The 20,548-nt window shown below is 43.6% G+C and overlaps 1 long non-coding RNA gene across 2 annotated transcripts in view; it reads left to right on the forward strand.

Moving 5' to 3' along the window:
* The window catches only part of LOC116659784, a 46,521-nt gene extending 26,267 nt beyond the window's left edge, over positions 1-20,254 (forward strand). The window contains exons 2-3 of one of the 2 annotated variants that reach the window (XR_004315130.1): positions 14,498-14,549; positions 17,112-20,254. This is a non-coding gene — a long non-coding RNA (uncharacterized LOC116659784). The remainder of the gene's footprint in view (positions 1-14,497; positions 14,550-17,111) is intronic. The other variant, XR_004315129.1, reaches the window with a different exon arrangement.
* The last annotated feature ends 294 nt before the right edge of the window (positions 20,255-20,548 follow it).

Consider the following 20,548-nt stretch of genomic DNA (forward strand, 5'->3'; position numbering starts at 1 on the left):
TCCTACCACTCCACCATCTTGACTGGAACTTTCTCTTTTGCTTTCATCAATGGAATGGTGGTACAGGCTAAGCCAAGGACAGGAAGGGAGGCTGGGGGGGTCCCAATGCCACTTACTTTGTCAACCATTACCCAATGATGGCCTTGGCATCCCAAATAGAAATTTGAACAGCAAATACCCAGGCAGGCTTTACATCCATAGCTGTGTGCTCTGCCTCCCTGCATTTCCCACATAACATTGTTTCTCCTTCGGTGCTGACAGATGCAGAAGCCTGTAACCCAGTGTCTCCTGGGAGTTACCGGTTCCCCTACCTGCTCTTCCTTTGTGTAGTATACTCTGTGTGGTTTGGTTAAGCCCACCCTAGTCTTGCCAAATTGCTGTCCTTAGAGAAAAATAAACAAGTGGTCAGTTTTTCAAATCCCTGAGCATGACTTTTCGCTCAAGGTTGAGATGGACGCAGTCTCATGAAAGCTGCAGAGGAGCCTCAGTGAGCTTGACTCTGAGATGTTTTTAAAGCAAAGTGCCTGCAAATCTTACCGCCAAGACTGTGGTGTCTGGAGCAGGAGAGGATGGAGAAGAGGAGGATGCTGGGTCCGTGGGATGGACCGAGCCCTCGGAGCCTCCTGGCTCTCATCACCTCTGCCCAGCCAAGAACTTGCGACCCGAGAGCAGACACCGCCCACCTGGAGGCGGGTGGTAGGGGTCATGTTCTTGCTCTTCTCCAGGGACCCTGCGGAGAAGCAGGCATCAAGACCACTGATGAGCACTGGGAAATCGCAGGGTTGTGATGTCCGCGTACGTGATGAGATGCCGGCGTGGCTAACATGAGGGCAGACATGTTCACAAGCTGGGAGTCCTGCTAATACTGGAGCGAAGTCAAAGCAGGGCTCCTAGCAGGAGGAAGCAGTGTGTCCTGAACCATCTGCAGCTTCCAGAAGCTGGTCCAAGAGAGTCTCTGAAATGGAATAAAAAAGAGCCACAGTCAATCTCAACAGGATCTGTAGTTGTCAGTGACAGAAATTAACTCCTGCTGATTTGAGTGACCATGAGTTCTTACAAGTCATCGTTTATGCTTTGCTCCCAAACACTCCTTGGAATCAAGACACCATTCCCCCCTGCTGGACATAGACACGTGTCAGGCTCCGGGGACTGCTGGCCACCAGCTGCACCTCTGCCCGGGCTGTCCCTTGGGACCAGGCCTCCCAGCCCTTCTAACCAGCTTTGGACCCCAGGCCCTTGTGTCTTTCTGAGACCGCATCACTTGACTGTGCTCATCACGGCTCCCTAGAGAAGGCCAGCATGTTCTGGCCCCCACGGGAAGACCCTGCAGAGGGGCTGGGGCCAAAGGAAGGATAAGGCGGTGCCATTGGACACCTCCCTGGGGTGAGGGGCTCACTCCCAAGCCACAGGCATGGGAGGTGGAGACACACTTCCTGTGTCCAGCCGGCTGGAGGCAGTGAGCATCCAGGCGGGGCAGGCTGTAGGAGTGGTTGCTCTCCCAAACTAGACCAGGAGCAGTCAGACTGTGGTTCCACCTTGAGATCAAAACCAGGCACTGAAAAGCTGAAAGTGGAATTTGCCAGTTCACCATGGACGTCAGACCTCCCAGGCTGATGCCACAAAGCGCCCATTCTGGGGCCTAAAGCAGACATCTTACCCCTGCCGGTTCTGGGGCCCAGGTGTGAGATCAGGTGTGGGCAGGTGTGGTCACCTGAGGCCCCTCTCCTCGGCTGCTGCGGACGCTGCCTTCTCCCCCCATCCCCCGAGCACAGGAGCCCCTGTCTCTCTGGCCCACATCTCTCCTAGGAAAGACACCATTCGCGTTGGATCAAAACCCATCCTCATGGCCTTGCTTCTGTCTTTAATTTTATTTTGTATTGAAGCATAGTTGATCTACAATGTTAGGTTCAGGTGAACAGTAAAGCAATTCAGTTATACATATACATACACATCTACATATATATATTTTCAGATTCTTTCCCACTATGATTTATCACAGGATATTGATTATTGTTCCCTGTGCTGTATGGGAGGTCCTTGTTTTTTTAATCTATTTTATATACAGCCATATGTATCTGTTAATCCCAAACTCCTAATTTATCCCTCCCCCCTTTCCTCTTTGGTACCAGTTTGTTTTCTATGCCTGTGAGTCTACTTCTGGTTTGCAAATGAGATCATTTGTGTCATATTTTAGATTCCACATCTAAGTGATATCATATGATATTTGTCTTCACTTAATGTCATCATTTCTAGGTTCATGGCCTCATTGTAACTCCTCAGTCACCTTCTGAAGGGCCCCATCTCCAAATACAGTCACGTTCTGACGCCCTGGAGGTTAGGGCTTCGACACGTGAGTGCTCCGAGCCCAGTTCAGTCTCTTGACGCGGCCTCCCTGCTTTTCCATCACCCAGGGCCCGCTCTGTGTCAGGTGCATGGCCAGCCTTCAGCCTGCCCCGCCCTCCCCGGCTCAGCCGTCACAGCTCACCCACCTCCTCCTGCCTCGCTCAGACTTTGTATCAGAATAACTCAATGTCACCAAGCCGGAAAAACCTAAAAATCTCATCTCTTGTGTGGTGTGCGTTTAGCACCGTCCCGTTCTGTTGGAATCGTTTCATGTGCAGTTAAATGAATGTTGGGCGTGTGATCAGCAAGCCATAAACAGAAAGGGCAGGGACTGCACAAGGTGGCTTGTGTACTGTCTGATCATGTAGATTAGGTATTATGATGGACAGATAATATATGTCAGATACAAACACAAAATAGGAAAGGACTAAAACAATAGCACTCATTTCTGCAATTTGTTACGCACCAAGCACATTTCTTTGTTTCCAAATTGATTTTTATTGGACCATGGGACTTTTAAAAGACCTATAGTGTGGCTGTCTGAGGTGCGCTGCATTGACGGGGAGCTTCTGCACAAACTGCCGATTTATTCACGGCCTCACCCAACTCCGTGACGTGTACAGGTCGACCCCACAAAGCACCTTTAGCTGTGGACCCACCAGGGAGGAAGAATGTTGGGTGTTGGGTGTTGGGTGTTGGGTGTTGGGTGTGGACTAAAGCAGAGGAGGCCTTCAGCATCCACCCTCCCACCCGCGGACCTTTCTCCTCTCCTCCAAGGACTGAGGGCTCTCCCGGGCTTCCTCTGTGGATGATGTACCCCCAGGATGGGTGAGTGAGGTTGCGTCTGGTGCGTCTTCCCTGTCGGGTGGAGATCATGCCAGCTAGCTCAGCCTCAGCCAGCCCTGAACAGTGCTCAGCCCCTTCCACGTAATCCCCGCCCCAAGCCCAGCTCCCAGCCGTCAAAAGAGTGTTGCTTTTTATTACAATTTCTACCCTGTTTTCTAAAACAGAAGTGGTTGGGCCCTACCCTCCCTCTCTCTCCCCCTCCCTCTGTTTCTCTTCCTCTCTCTGTCTCTCTCTGTGCTGGGAGCAGAAGGGTTTTAAGAAGGATGAGATTATTTATATCTTAACTCCTGATTCTTCACTCTCTCAAACCACCATGAAAAGTGTGGCATGCAGAGGGGAGATTCACCTTTATCTTCTTAAAGAGATTATTTTAATAAATCAAATCATCTTCTGGAAGTGTGTTGTTGACAACAGTTTTTGTTGCTGGTTCTCTTGTAATACGAGTGAAGCATACTTATTTTTGAAACCCGGGAATACCTCTGGGCCTTGGTTTGTATATTAAGAATGAGAATATTTCAGTAACAGTTCACAGAATAACCCCTAGTGCGTATGTAGCCTTTCTCCGTCCTGACCTAATGAGATCATTGCAGATGGGACTTAGGGGAATCGGCCTTGACTTAACTTTAACTTCTTCTCAATTTTTTTCATGTATGGGTGACATTATTCTAAAAAGTAAATGTTATTCTTTTTGTTGGTGTTCATATGGTTTCATTTTGAAATTTTAAAATATTGAAATATTTAAACATGGAATTTGATTCCATTGTAATTTTGGAGGTAATCGTCAGATTTCCCTGTCTTATTCAGTCATCAATTACTCTCCAGTAGATTTATTCATACTCAGCGTGAATATACACCTGCGTGCTCCCTGTCCTCATCTGGGCTCCGGCGACAACGTGGAATACAGTCCTGGTTGAGTCTGACTTCATCCAGACCAAGCCTCCCTTCTATCCTTGTGGTCAGGGGCTGGAAGTGTGGGTTACAGATCCTTTAACTCTGTTAATGGATGTTTAGATTTCAGGAGCCAGACCTGTAGTGGCGTCAAGAATCCATTTGTTCTTCTCTGTGACTCAGGAGCCGGGTGGAGGGATAACTACTCAGGCCTTGATGGATGTGGCTCCCCAGCCTGCCTCCTGGCTCCGCAGTTCACGACACCGGTACCGGGTGCCAACACTCCTCGCAAGGCAGCAAACCCCGGTCCTCTTCCTCCCGCTCCCCTCCCTTCAGCTGTCCTACCGTCTCTTTAGCATCATGCCATCTACACCCCTGTCTCTAGTTCCTCAGCCACCATTCAGACATTCACAGGACACCCCTGTCACCCTGGGGCTGACAAGTAAAGAGGGCAATTAGCATCTTGGTTTGAACCTCCTTTTACTTCTGCATAAGTGGCAATTTTTAGTCACAAATCCAAGGTTAAATCGTTTCTATCTTTTATTTGCTATGTTAACATTACATTATGAATATTTTATGCATATTTAGCCCTCTTAAAAAATTTTAATGCCCGTGCAATGAACAGACCCGTGGAAACACCATCCGTGTTCCATTTAACTTTTAAAAATTTAGGATTGTAGGTGATACTGAGGTGGAAATGAATGTAGATAAATTTCACAATGTTTTGCAGTGGAATTGTTGGGTTAAAGCGTGAGCATATTTTTAAGGTCTTGAAATACATTTATTACCAAATGCCCTTCTGTAAATCTTGATCCATTCCTACATCAGTTTCACCAACAGCAGATGTTTCTGCTTGTCTTTAGCAAGACTGTATATTTCCTGTAAAACAGCTTCGTTGGAAACTTAAACCCATACAAAGTCATTCTTTTAGGTAAATTTGGATTTCCTTTATTATAGCAGAAGTTGGATGCTGAAGACACACAGGACTGTCTTCTCTGTGCAATTCCCATGTGGCTGGTGCCTGCCTTCCGGGCGGGTGCCCAGTTCCGGTCATTGTGTGTGCTGTGTTCTCCTTAGTTTGGGGGAGACCCCTTGCTGAGCATGTTAGCCCCTTGCTGGTGTGACAATGAGGAAATTCCATGCCCTCCCTGGCTCCAGTGTTCTTTTATCTAAGACACTTAACATTTTAGACAGTTAGCATCTTTATCACCCAGCAATGGTCAGTGTCCACCATCTCTAGAGCCCACTGGGACCATCACCACACCTGCAGGCTTCCCTCCACCCTGAGGTGCACACCCTGCTCACACTGTCTCAGCTCACTTTTACAGGACCACTGTGTGTTACACCTAAGTAGCTGTGGTTCACATACTAACAGAGTCCTGTGAGTTCTCTGAAGGCGGGTCCATGTGGATGCCCCCTTGTGTCGCACCTTAGCAGACACACAATAAATGATGAAGGGGACGTTGTGATGCCCAGAGTATCCTGAGAACTTCAGGGCATCTCGGAGGTGAGTTAGCCCTGCAGGACCCACAGCAGGTGCCAAGGCACCCGGGGACCTGTGGGATATGTTTAGTTTTTGAGGATAACACAGATATCCATGGCAGCTGCCACGCACCACACAGACCATAAGCACGAGGTAATCGGAGTTCCCATGTTGGATGGTGCTGTTTTTTCTCAGTGATGCCAGGCTCGGGGGTAGCTGGGTTTCGGTGGTTGTTGTGTTGGAGAGCAAGTGTCACATGAAAATCCGTGCAAATAAGAAGAGGGTGGTAGTGTCTGAGCTGATGCTAAGATCTGAGAAACTGTGTTGTGCCTAACAGGTGCAGAAATCCCCCCTGCTAGTATTGGCTGTTATTGAAGAATGGAATCAGATCTGTGCTTGTTCTTTGCATTATGTTTATTTTATTTCCAAACATCTACAGAGTTGTTAGCATGGAAATACTGATGGAGCTGCTGAGCCTAACCACCTAATACACTGAATGGTTAACCATTTCTTTCGGCCCAGCTGCACTTCGAAAGAATTGCCGAGACATGAGAGGCACCATAAGCTGAGAAAGTTTGGGAGCCTCTTGGCATAATCTAATTTGATGGCTCTTAACAGGGCGATTTTGCAAGCCCCCCTCCAGGGGACATGCACAGTTTCCTGATGCCAAATGTGAATCCCATTACCCCATAAAACTAATCATTGATTTGCACACTGTCAACCCTTGATGGCTTTTTGACACTTAATTTGTATATGATTGATGAGGACTCTTTATCCACAAATAAATGAACAAGGAGAGGTAACCAATCATGCAGTTGAACACAGCGCTAAGACGCACATCTTGCAGTGACACGCCTGCCGCTAATGGGAGGGGCATATTCCAAGTGCGTCAAATCTTAGGAGACCACTTAAAGTATAAATAATAAAAAACAGCATTCCTGGCTCTGACTTGGCTTATCTCAGATGAAGGTTGAGACAACCTGTCAAGATTTTCCTCTGGGCTTCGCTGCGGTGTAACGTCTATATTTTGTAACAAGGAATGATTTAACCCAACATGCTTTACATGATCCTATTCAGGGCTCTGGGCTGATAAGAAAAGCATTAATCATAAATATGAGAAACTAATACTTTAAGCCCTTACTCTGAGGATCCCATTAGCTCTGGTCCCAGAACTAATTACGCACAGTCAGGAGGCTCGTTCATGTAAATATGTGTTTTGTCACTAATGTGGAACCTGATCCCACTGTTGAAGATCCATCTCACTTGCATGTGCAAAATTTATGTGGGATCAAGTCAAAACGACCATGCCAAGCATAATTAAAAAGCTGATGGAAATGGAGTAGATGTGGCGATTCAGTCGGCTTCCCTGTTGTCTTAATTAAAATATAATTTCCCAAGCGTAATGTGTTTGAGATTGTAAAGATAATCGTTTCTCCCAAATCATATAAGGCTTGCTCCAAGAATAATACAAATTCTGTTCTTAATATGTAATCATAACAGTATTCTTACTCACCTTTATTGAGAGAAATCATTTAGACTCATCCCTTGCCTGCACACGTTGATTGTGACAATTTTCATCCTTGGGACTGAATCTAAAAATGTGTGTGTCTACTGTGTTGAGTCAAGGGAACAGTGTTGGGAAGGGTGGAAGGGAGAGTCTCTGAAACACAGCGCTCAAACATCATCTGACACGACTTAGGCACACCCCCGGGAAGGAGACTGTATCACACAGAAAGCCGGGAAGAGCTGCCTAACTCAGCTCCTGTACGTGGGAACCTTAAGTGAAATGTTGGTGATGGGCTGGGTCCTGGTAACGGGGGGAGGAGACAGCTTCTGGATCTTACAGCTGAATCACGAGCCTCAGACACGTTTGCATGGTGATAAAATGCACGTAAATAGAACTGGGCATTTTAACTGTTTTAAAGTGTCCAAACCAATGGCATTTGGTACATGCATGGTGTCATGCAGCCATCACCGCTGTGTGGCATTGGAAGTCTCATCGCCATTGAAGGAAATGCCATACCCATTAACCAGTGTACTTTGGGCTAGAAGTTTTCTAATGGTGAATATGATTTATTTACAGAATACTCTAATCCACTGAATGGCAAACTGTTATAAAATGGCTCTGCTGTGTTCATTTACAGTGAGTTTACAGGGAGTGATTCTAGGTTTCTGAGTCACACCAAGTTATTTTAATATTGTGCTGAGAAGGTCACTATCAAAAAACAGTGGCGAGCTTTGCTTTTTGATGGATTCACATGCCTGGGGTAAGATGATCTGCAAGTGACAACAGAGCTTAAATATGTCTGGGAAGCAAAGAGCAGTGTACCAGGCTTCACATGCAACATTACAGGCTGCTAGCAGCTGAAGCGGGTTTACTCTGAAGAATGGTAGATGTAACTTCTTTGAAAGAATTATAAGCAAAAGGATTGCATTTAATCTAATATCAGCACTAAAGCTGGTGGCAGTCTTAAGCAGCATTTGGGTGGTACCTAAGAGGGCCCTGAGTTAGCATAGCATACGAATCAGCTTTTCGATTTGTACCAGGTTACCTGCATTACTGGCTAACGTTGATACACTCAGTCACATGCGAGAAGCACCCTGCAGGATCATATTTGTGCTATAAAATACCCTCAAAAGACATTTTAATTGTTTTAACAAGATAAAGTGTGTTATTTTTGCATGAATAATATTATCAGTATTGCATCAAATCTCTTCATTTATTATCATTAATGGTACTTAAAAGAGATGTTAATAGAGTAATTCATTCTCTTGTGACCTTGGTCAGGAGTACATGATGGTTTGTATTCGTTATGCTGGCCTAAGAGAGGGCTTCTGTTATAACATCACTTAATTTATATTCTGGAAAAATGCTCCAGGGACAAGTTGCTCTCATGCATTAGAGTTGTATCTAAATCACAATCTTTGAAGACAGCTGGGGAGGGCAGATAACTAGTAAACAGCCCCTCTGGGTACTCTGGGCTCTTCGGAGGTGGAAATGAAAGGGTGCAGTCCCCGTGACCTCAGCTAAACACACAGCTTACCTGTGCACACTCAGCGGGCGCGCACGTGCCATATGCTGGGGTCTACTTTAGATCTAAAGTCCTGGCTAAGTTCTGTAACGTGTGTCCTTCCCGCCACCCCTCACAGAGCTGCAGGTGCCGTCCTCGTGCCTAATTAGGGGGACAAGACCAACGACTGCCTTTTAAAGTGTGAACAGCTCTAGTCCTTAGCTCCCTTTACCCTTGGTTTGAACACCAGCAGGTGCGTGTATGTGTGTGTGTGTGTGTTTGCACAAATGATCTGTAAGGGACACGTGATGATACACCTGCTTAGAAAAAATGGTTCCCCCGTCTTCTTATAAAAGGGGCTCCATATACATCTGTAATTTTGTAGATCACAAAAATGGGCATGTATACAACACAACTTTGAAATGTCAGTGTATTTTTCATCAGTTAATTAGATTGGCCATGGCTTTACTGTAATATAATTCTTTAGAGGTACTTTAAAAATAGTTTAAAACTTGCCTGGGGACATCAGAGTGGACCCGATAATTTAAATTTGTGATCTTCACAGAGCAGGTGTTACTGCTGGGACACATGATACGCACAAATCTGGATTTTAGAGCAAAGACGGACAGGTTACTTCTCTTTATTTTGCAGAGATGTGAACCAAATCCAACAGATTAAGTGACATTATCTAAATAATGTCATTATCTACATAACTTAAAAGGTAGTTAGTAAAAATTCACAGCAATGTGTAATAAATACAGGCATAACTCGAGCTGAGTGTGAGATACGCAGAGAAGATGGCAGAAGGGAGAAAACGCACAGGGGTTCAGAACAAAGTTCTAGAATTGGGTCAAGTCCTCCCTCTGCTACTCAGAGTCCAAGGGTGGGGCCGGCGGGGCTGGCGTTCCTGGTGTGGGTGGTGACGCTGGGGGCGTTGGCTGTGGTCTTGGTGGAGATGAACGTTATGGCGATGGTGGTGTTGGCGGTGATGTTGGCATTGCTGATGGTGGTGGTGTTGGTGTGGTGGCTATAAAAGATCGAGGAGGGAGAAAGATAAGCAGGTCTTTCAAACTGTCTAAGAAACAAAGTAAATGCAGCTGGCCCTCTGTACCCCTGACTCTCTCATCTCTGGACTCAACAAACCTTGAAGCCTATGGTATGTTTACTATTTGCTTTTGGCTGAACCAGGGATGCAGAACCATGAATGCAGAGGGCTGAGTGTGGGACCTGAGCATCTGTGGATTTTGGTCTCTGTGGTGGGTCCTGGAACCAAGCCCCAGGAAACTCAAGGGACAAGTTCAAAGTGCTGCAGTTTCCATCCATGTCTCTAGTGAGCAGCCTGCCCTGGTTTTGAAAACTGCCCCAAGCCTCCCTCTGAGTGTAGATGGCGTGAGCAAGGAGGAGCGCTGACCTGACACTGTTCTGTTCTGTTTTGTTTACCTACTTCTGAATCCTCTGTGAATGACAAAGTGAAATCAGAAAACCTAAACCTTTTGTGTTGCTGAATATTCTGATCTTTTTTTTTTTTAACTGTAAAGATGTATGATGAATGACAGTGAAAATATGATGAATTATAAACATGGAATCAAAGGATAAATCCTCACAGCACAGCTCTAAAATTAGTGGCAATAACTGACATTTTTATAACACTAAAAGGAAATATTTTAAGGTCAATATTGAATCAAGTCTTTTTGCCTTTTTAAAGACTTAGTAAAAAGTATATTACTGAAGGCACAATACTATGAAGAACATACTAAATCTTTTATACTAAGCTAAGTGTAGTTATTTTGCTCCCTCTTGGTCTTTGGAATCTGGATTCAGACATCAGCGCTGACATGTACTAAGGAAAGTTGTGTGTTTTTGACTATTCAGAATCTCAATTTTCTTATCATAAAAGTTAGGGAGAACAGTATTCCACTTAAAAGGCAATGCAAGAGTTCTTGCTAAACATAATAGCGTGTATCTGAGGTGTTTATCACAGCACCTAAAACACAACAGCTGATCAATAAATGCTAATTTCCACCATCTTTCCTGGTAAAGAATCCCAGGAACACAAAGAGGAGGCCAAGTTTTCCATGGTTAGTCATCAAAGGAAAAAAAAAATGTGGGCCTAGAGACAGAGCATTGTTTTCAGCCTGCCTTGGTTTTGAACATTATGAATTTCTGCTTCAATTTTAACAAACAATAAACATTTGTCAATTTGTTTTACAGATAGTCACACAGTAACAAAAGCTGCACCTGCTGTGAGAAGTAACATCAACTCAACTGTCCCCCTGTGTTGAGTTGTTTCATAATTTTAACTTCTATAGAGTTTATTATTTTTTATTGAGGTATAGTCAGTTACAATGTGTCAATTTCTGGTGAACAGCATAATGTTTCAGTCACACGTATACATACATATATTCATTTTCATAGTCTTTTTCATTCTAGGTTATCACAAGACACTGAATGTATTTACTTTAAATTTTGTTCTTCTTTCTGGTTTTTAGAAGCTGCTGGCATTCTCTGCTAAGTCATGTTTATTATAAAAAAGTCAATATTGATACTATATAATTAAAAAGACTTTTTTTCCTTCCTCTTTTCATCAAATTGTGTGCACTAATCCCAGGCCCACCCAGCACTCCGTGCCCAGGGACCCTTTATGGGGCATTTGAAACTCAGCTGATTCTCAATCTCAATGTTTGTTGAATTGAATTGAATTGAATTGAACTGAATTGAAGGTAATAAAGGGAGTATTTTATATTATGCTAGAAATAACATTAATTTTCTCAGAAGCCAGCAAACAGAACTACCTTATTGTAGTAAACTATGTTTGCAACTGACAGAAAAATTTGAAATATGCACTTTGAAACGTTATCGCTGGTTGAAAATGGCCAAAATTGTCATACTCGGCCACCAATGGGCATAAAACCACAACTGGTCAAATTACAGTTGATAAATAACAGCGACCAGTGATTGACGGCCATTACGGGGATCAAGTCTTGACAGTTCGGAAAAAAACCGTCAGCGTTTCAAAACAGCACTGCCCAGAACACCAGCATGGGCTTGGAAATTCTAACTTTGATTTGTGTTGCTTCTGAGCTCAGAGACGTTTAGATGGTGAGGAAATGTACAGTGTATTTGTGAAAAGCAATGTTTAGGGGGAGTAAAGAGGACACATACGTAAAAGGCATTTCATAAGTTTGAATTTTAGTGTTTTTAGATCTATTAAGTCACCCCTTTGGGGACTATTTGAAAATACATGAAAGTGGAAACTGTGAGCCTAATGGTATGGCAGGAAAAGGAGTAAATTGCTCCTCTGAGGTTGGGGAGGGTTGACGAGATATATTAACCCTTTCAAGACCCTTGGGCAGATTTCTTCCATGGATGTTAAAAAGTTTAGTGTCTTCAAACTTTTGTAATATATCTGCCAACATGATCAATGACTGTTAAATCCAGTGTCTTGAGAACTAGTTCTGTTTTCAGGTCTGGAAGAAAGCACATTTTTCTGTGTTTTCTTCTTAAAGAATATAAACACATACACTCCAAACTTTAAACACATAAGAATATTTCTTTAGTGTTATACTGTTTCCGTGTTTTACCTTGTTATTTTTAACTTTTTAAAAAATATTTTGATGATGCACTCCAAAGATATTTTAAAATGAAGGTATTGTTTAGTTCATATAATTTAATGCTTTCCCGATCTCACAGTTTTAAAATATCTGCAGCTCTGTGCATACTGTAAGTGTGGGGGAAATCATGGATGTAACCCCGAGCAAATACTGCTTTGTGCTGCCGTCCAGCCTGGGCAATAATGACCCCATGTAAATGTGCTGAGTAATTTGAGTTAAATATTGCATCCATGACCACCTCTTTGGGCTCTGCCTACCTTCTGTTTTGTTTTCACTCTGCTTAGAGTATTTATTACAGCATCACAACAAGTCGTGGACAGTCGGTGTTTTATTCTGCGCAGTCAGCTGTGGAGACGGACAACTCTGAGGGCCCCCTGATGTCCGCCCTCTTCTGTCCCACAACAGTTATCATCTCAAAGCTCGCTAGATTTTGAGTCCAGGAAAGCCCCAACTCTACTGCATACTTAAGATCACTTAAAAAATTGTTTGCAAAATTACCGACTTTGTGAGGAAATACTGGTATAATCACCTTATAAAACTTTTCATCGGCCAGATCGATCCATCATCTGTCTGTCAACCTATGTATCTTCTATCGATCGATTGATCGGTTTATCTGTCCTCCTCCCGCTCCTCTGTCTCTAGGCTCGTTGTCTGTCTCTCGCCTATAACAAAATGACCAGGAGGGCAAGGACTCTGTCCGTTTGGGCCACTCTACTCCCAGCTCCGAAAACAGTGCCCGGCACACAGCAGGCACTCGGCACACACGTGCGGGATCTGCACGAGGCAAGACTGGCCTAGCAGCGCCTGCTCGGACGCGGTGAAGCAGGACCGCGGATCCCCCACCCCACCCCTCTCCCCGCGCTCCGCCAGCGCTAGCGGGGACGCCCTTGCCGGCCGCACGTGTGCCTCCCGCCTCCGCCAGGAGAAGGTCCCAGGAGGGGCTGCAGGAGGGGCCCAGGAACCACGCAGCCACAACCTTGGGTGGGTGGGTGTCACTGCTGTCCCCACGCGGTGACGCCTTGCCCACCTCTGCCTCCCTTGTCACAAGTCCCTCCTCTCTTATTTCAGTGTTGAGCTAAATGACAGGCCCCCCTCACCCTTCCTCTGTCCCTGCCCTTCCCGTCCCCCCGAGAGCCTCGAGTCCCCCGGCGCTGCCCTCCCTCCCCTCTTTCCTGGGGAGCACGGTGTGGATTTGGGCATCCCGCTGGGGCAGCATCAGGCAAAGCGAGGCAGCTTCCCTCGCCCCGACCCGTGAACCGGGGTCAGGGAACTAAGACAACCCGAATCTTCTAGAGACATAAGTTCTGTCTGGCTTTGACCCTCTGCACTGTCTCACGAAATTCCTCACGAGAACATTTTCAAAAACACGTTGAATATTGTAGATTTCTCATTCTATTTGGCCATGCTGCCTGATAACATATTTAAGTTTTCAGAACGGGTGATTTAAGGAGCCAAGAGGGGATGCAAATAAGGGTGGCCGGGTCAGTGAGCTTCCCAGGAGCTCACCTGCATCAAAAGAAGGTGTCAAGTGTGAGTGCCCAGGCGTGAGCGTCACCGTACAAGGAACAAGATGGAAAGTGTGAGGATACCGCGCTGCTTTTTACCAATAAGCAACATCAGTACGCTGCTAAGTTTTATATTAATTACCTTCTCATTCCAAGTTTTCATTTTCTTTGACTGTTTTTATTTTTTTAGAATCCAAAGTAGTACGTCGGCAGATAGCAAGCGTTGCACAGGTATCAATATCTAAATGGAGACAGGTGTCTGTCTAGACATACGGTGCCCTGTGCGGATGAGAGAGTTGGGCACATTGTAGGCAGCCTGGACGCGCAGGTGTCCAGGCGGGTGTGACTCAGGTTGTTACACCGTGATTTACTACATCACGGCTGATGCTCAAGAAGGCGTGGTTTAGTAGTCACTGGTTATTTCAATTTACTCTTTTTGCGTTTTTAATTACTAAATGAATCCCTCATGGTCAAATGATTAATTGCCCAATAATTCACTGCAGTACTTTCTTTTCCTATTTGCGCAAAGCGCAGTGCATAAAGAAAGTATTTGGAATATGGGCTGACGTTATATATGATAGCAATGCATTCACACCACTCTCCTTCAGGGGCTGTCAGGACTTTCATGATAAAACTCCCATTTTCAAGGTGCTTAAAACTAAGCTGGGAAAATTCATTTTCAGCTGGCAGCTGGCATACTGGATGTCCACCAGAGAGCAAAGTTTTTAAACCAAATTTGAGAATTTATTGGGCCATTGTTACAATGTCCCTTTGTTGGAATCTGTCTAATGTTTCTTCTTTTTTTTATAGTTGGTGAACAATATTATATAAGTCACAAGTGGACAATACAGCGACTCACAAGGTCAGTTATAAAATAATGGTCGTATCCCCAGTGCTGTATGATGTATCTCTGCAGCTTACTTTATACATAATAGCTGGTGCCTCCGAACCCCCTGCCTCTGTACTGCCCCCCCCACCAATGCTTGTTCTTATGACAGGATTTATGGGAGTGGGGACAAAGGACCAAGCATATGGTGTCATCTCCATCACCTGCTGTCTCGGTACATCCCACCAAGTCTGCAGTCATTTTAGAGCAGACTACCTGACACTACTCGAAAGCTCCCTGCTTTTATGTGACTCCACATTCCTTCTTTCTGGACTCAGGTCCTGTTTTTCCACCCTCCCACCTTCCACGTGCTAATCCCCCTACGAAGGCTGAAGTTTCTGCCCTTCCAGGACACCCCACGCTCACCTGAGGTATTACCACTGAGAGCTGGCCTTGAGATGAGTTAAGGCCATGGGACCCAAGGCCACGATCAGAGCATGTTTGCAGTATGCAGTAAATAATGGCTGTACACATGCGTCAATTATGTAAGATTTATAACAAAGGAAATAGAAGCATGCATGCACTAGAGATACTCTGTAAGCCTAATAAACAAAGAAATTCACATTCCGTATGTGCTGACAGAGAACAGATTAAAAGCAGAACAGGTGCATCATAGGCGTGCACCTCCCTGTGGCAATAGAATAAAGTGTTGTTAACCCCATCATGTCTCCTGCTTAAGTCTGTCCAGTGGTATGGCAACTCCTCGTGCATTTTTTCATTTTGAGGCCGCTCACCTCCTAGAACCCCATGTCAGCCTCCCTTGGCTGACAACTGCCATGACTTACCCTGAGCATCATTCCTGCAAGAAATTCTGCTTTTCTTTTCAAAAAATAATTTAAATAATCATTAAAAATAATTTTTATATGCCAGTATAAAATAGATTAAATATACGGAAAATCAGAATTCATTTTCTTTTAGTCAAAAATCAGAGTCAGTTTTGTAAATGTCCATTTTTTCTAAAATATATATATTAAATTATATGAATTGATATTATGGTTGTATGATGTTTTATATCTATAAAAAGTTCCATATATAGTATACATAAAGTTTTTTATCTATAAAGGGTATATATATTAAAACTTTACATATAAACATACATATAAATTTTATACATGTTACTATATATAAGGAACTTTATATATAGAATACATATTTATATATATAATTAATTAATGATATAGAGTTATATGCTCTTATAATTTTCAAAACTTCCCACTCTTGTTAGGTACTCCTTATAATCCAAATATATATGTTTTCATGTGTCTTTTCTCACTTAAACAAGCCTGCCCATTTTGCTGCTTACTTCAAAGAACATGTTTTCCTGAGGTCGATCCTCTCAATCTTATCGTTCTTCCCCACTGGATCATTTTCTGTTCTTAGGTTAGTCATTTCTTTTATCCTTCTGGGTTTACTCTGTTACCATTTCAACTTCTCAGTTTGGTTACTAAGCTAATTCATTTTCTTTCTTTTAGTAATGTTTGTACTTAAGTCCCCAGTTTTCTTAGTAATTATTGTTTACCTATAGCCCAGAAATTTTGGTATGTCGGATGATTGCTGTTTTTACAGATTCCTCACTGCCATTCTGCCCATTGTAATGTTTCTACATGAGCTCTGGGCTCAGATTGGACAGGTCTTCTTGGGTGTCTGTGTGGTGACACTGGCTGGGAGAAGAACTCTCTAGAAGCCAATATAATGCAACAAGATCCCAGAAACACCACCACCACCACCACAACCACCAACAAAAATCCATAAAAACAGTCTAAATGATAGAGTAATACACAGAAGAGACATTTAAAATAACTTGATTCGGAAGAGAATTCCATCCCCATCACTTCTTTTGAAAATCATAGTGGAGACTTCAGGCAAGGAAAAAAATAGTAAAATAAAAGCATCCAGGGAAACACTGAGGTGAAAACTCGAGGACAGTGTGACCATCTAGATAGAGGGTTCGGGGGAGCCAACCACAAAGCACGGAACTGACGAGTCATCTTGGTAAGGTTGTGGAATAAAAGATCTATGTACAAAAATCCATTAAGTCTCTGCACTAGCAGTGTATGTGTCGGGTGTGCCTGTAGGCTCTTATTGCAATATATTGGTTTCCAGGGAGTTTTTCAGTTTTCACTGTTTTCATCTTTGAAGGGGATTGCTTTTTCTGTCCCAATTATGTATAGTCTGAACTGTGCAAATGTACCTCAGAAAGGTATTTTTGTTTGATCATATGAGGTTTTTACTAGTCCAGCATCAATGATCATAAATTTTTCTCCACTTGGTGAGTAGAATAAACGCAAACACTTAACCCATGGGAAATGCAGGTCCATGGTTTCAGATTCTTGGGAGCACTGCTTCTTTGATGTTCACCTACAGCCTGGAATAGGCATAAAACGTCCTTTTGGTTTCTCTGAGTCAACTGCTATGTTTTTTTCTGGTCAAAACTTTTAATAAAGTTACAAATTTTCAAGGGTTCTGGCAAAAGGCATTGCCCCATTTCCAACTGTCCATCTAAGCAGGCTGAAGACTTCATCTTCTGTGTCTTCACAGACAGTGAAGCCTACGTAAGAAGTGCCTCCACCCTCATCACCACCTCCATCAACACCATCATCACCTTATCCACCTCTACCACTATCCTCATCACCACCACCACCTTCACCACTGTCCTCATCACCACCTCCACCACCTCCATCATCACCACCTCCACCATCTTCACCACCTCCATCATCACCACCTCCACCTCCACCATCTTGTCCCCCACCACTCCCTCCATCCTGGGTCCCAGCACCATCTTTCATGCTGATGGTTTGATTTTCATTTCTTTCTTGTGGCTTTATTTTTTGTAACATCAACACTGCAATAAAGTAGTTTTACTTAGAAGTTTATCTAACATTTCTAGAGGTTTGTACTGAGAACATTTTTGTTTTCATAGTTGAGCAGATTGTTGTAAGTGTACATAGGGTATTATCTTTTTCATGGTGGAAATTTCACTAGCCTCTAAGCCCCACAGACGACCACACTGCCACAGTGTTTCACTGGTGGTTGGCTCTTCCTGAATGTTGGATGACAGGTCATCACTTTTCCAAAGAAATCTTATGCAAATGACCTAATTTAACTGCCTTCAATAGTTATAAATTTGTTGCTTTAATAATTCCTTTTGACTGGCAAAATTATGCCTTTCATTGTGTCTGGTGTTTTATTCCCAGATTTATTATAAATGTGATAGCATCAACCATCTATTCTTTTCTTTTTGTTTTCTGCCATGTAAACTCAGCTAAATGAAAGTGCTTTCCCATCAAATTTTAATAAAGACTTAGTAACTTTCATAGTCTACCTTTGCTTGGAACAGATCCTAAAGTAACACCTGTTACCTGTGAAAGTATTTCTTATAAAAAGATAAGGCAGCATTTTATCACTGCGTGGGCATTGGGTCCAACCCGTTCCACCACAGGTTGGGGTGACAGGCCAATCATTTAGATAGTTACTCATTTCCTGAAGTAAGTTCTCAGATGAATTGGAAGGAAGAGATAAATTGCATACGTGCAAGAAAAGAGACAACCAGGCATCTAAGCTAGAGAGAGAGAGGGAGGGAGAATGAATGAGAAATTAAATATGGACAGTTGGGACAAAGAGAAAGAGACAGAGAAAGAACCCCCATTTCACATGAATTAGCCACATGCATTTGAAGAGATCAACATTTAAATGCATCTTTTGATGAGTTTTTTGAACAACAAAGAATCTTGTTTTTAACTAGTTAATCAAATCTTAATTAACACATACATTTAACTTTTACATTTTATATTACGTATTAAACAAAGTTCCTTTGTCCTTAAAGTAGGAACAATGCTACATTTTTATTCCTGTGTTCTATTTGCTGATATTCACTTACCTGTTTTATCAAGGCTGCTATAAGTATTTGTTGCATTTCACTGCTTAATTAATATAAAATTGTGAAATATACCATGTTGATGTTTTCCATAGACATTCCAAATGTTCTGTGTGTATGTATATATTATAAAATCTTCTTTAAGGAGTTCATTATTTTTCTGTTTTGCTCAAATACCTGATCTTATTGCCTTAACTTTTTAAAAATTGCTTTTGATGTCGACCATGAATCAACATCAAGCTATTTGACCAGCCAAATGATTAGCCAAAAAAATAAAATAAAATAAAGAGCACGTGATCATTAAAATGTAAAAAGAACAGGAGGTGTGCCAGTCAAGCCTATGTCAGTGGTGACCAGAATCAATCTGCTTGTTGGTGAGCGCAGCCTGTAAGGACCAGGGTGGAGGGCAGGCTCCTACACAGGTAAGCATCCCCCGGAAAGGGATGCAGGCACCGCCCACTGGGCCGCCTCCCCAGGGGCTGGACAGGAAAGGAGAGCAGCTGTCACTGAACACAGCACCTTCATCATCCACTGACCCTCGTGGGCCTGGGGCTGCCTCCAGCCCCCCCTCTCCCCTCCTGTCCTCAACAGCACACCATCCTCCAAGGCACAGTCTACCAGCTTAGTAACATTATTCCCTACAGCAGATGTCACTGATTTAAGACAATAATAATCAAAAGAGGTAAAAATGTGGCATAACCTGCTTATCTGAAACAATTCAGTGCATCTGGGGCCTGCCTCATCTGGTCTCCATCCAAAAAGGTGTGTTTGTTAACAGGGGCAGATGTAGACACACCTGCAGTGTTGCAGTGGTGATTGCTTGTGAGTTTACGGAGTGTTTTGTGGTCTTCAGTACACTGTCATACGAACGTGTGAGAGAAAAGCAAGACTTAGATGTCCTGGGTGGTCCCACGTGGTCTGGCCACGCTGGCCCTGCCTGAGGTGGAACTTTCTCCTGCACCCCCTTTTCTCCTCCTCATACAGGCATTTCTCTTGGAGAGCTAGCCGCATGTTTGCATCTATGTGTCGCACTCAGAACAGATCTTCGTCTGTCTGCTCATTAAAATCCAGGAGCTACAGCATAAAAGCATAAAGAAAAGGACCCTCACACTGCAGCCCAAACTTTGCTGCACGTGATCAATACACACCAGGCGGAGGTGCGTCTCCTCAATTGTCTGTTACAGATGTGCGTGATGCCCTGTGTCCAGGTAGCAGCCCCTGTGCCGCGCCGGCAGGAGTGCTGTTCATGGAAGGTTCACCTGCTACCTCGCCTCCCAGCCAGCTGGAGGCAAACCAGACTGATAGCCCTGAACCAGCGCGGCACAGCCCTGATGATCTTACACCAGGCAGCCTGATGTACTGCTCTGTCATCTACCAATCCCTTTCCAATATAGATCCGTTCCTAAATGAGCCGTCCCTTGTTTTGTACCATGAGCAGTAATTTAAAAAGCAGCACATTGGTTTTAACTAATATTATGAAGGCTTTGGATGTGCACATGCTTACAGCTGAGTGGGCTTCACTCATCTTTCACTGCACAACAAAGGATCCTGATTAAAGTTCAGACACAGGGAAAGAGAAATGTGTCTGCAATTGAATGTGTCAAAACTTATATCTGCTCTGTTTTATTATAAATCTCGTTTCAGTATCAGTGGTGATTTTCTTCCCTGAGTTTTCAACAAAATGGAAAGAGCATCCTTAAGCCCAGGAGAGAACATAAGAAATGGGGGGAAGTGCTTTTTGTAAAATGCTGTTGTCCTACTATAAATGCAGTTCGCTTTAAAAAATAAAATCATTTGCATTGTGTGTAACTCATTTGAAAGTGAATCATTTATTAATGGATGTCCAGTATTTGCTTTGGTACCAAAAGTGAAACTCTCTCCAGTTGAAAGTAGCTTCTGACTGTCCTGTGTAGTCAGAACTAACTTCACTAAACTACCTGTGAAAACAAAGAAAGTGGGATGCAGTTTTGCAACAGCATCAGAAATCAGAAGCCAATCTCTGTAGGTGTGGGTGGAATTTCCACTCACTGCAAAACTAAAAAAAATCTACATTTAAAAAATATGCCAAATTGCGCTCTGCTGGCTGAAGAAAGCAAGTTTT

This window comes from Camelus ferus, chromosome 25, assembly GCF_009834535.1.
Source record: "Camelus ferus isolate YT-003-E chromosome 25, BCGSAC_Cfer_1.0, whole genome shotgun sequence".
Lineage (NCBI taxonomy): Eukaryota > Metazoa > Chordata > Mammalia > Artiodactyla > Camelidae > Camelus > Camelus ferus.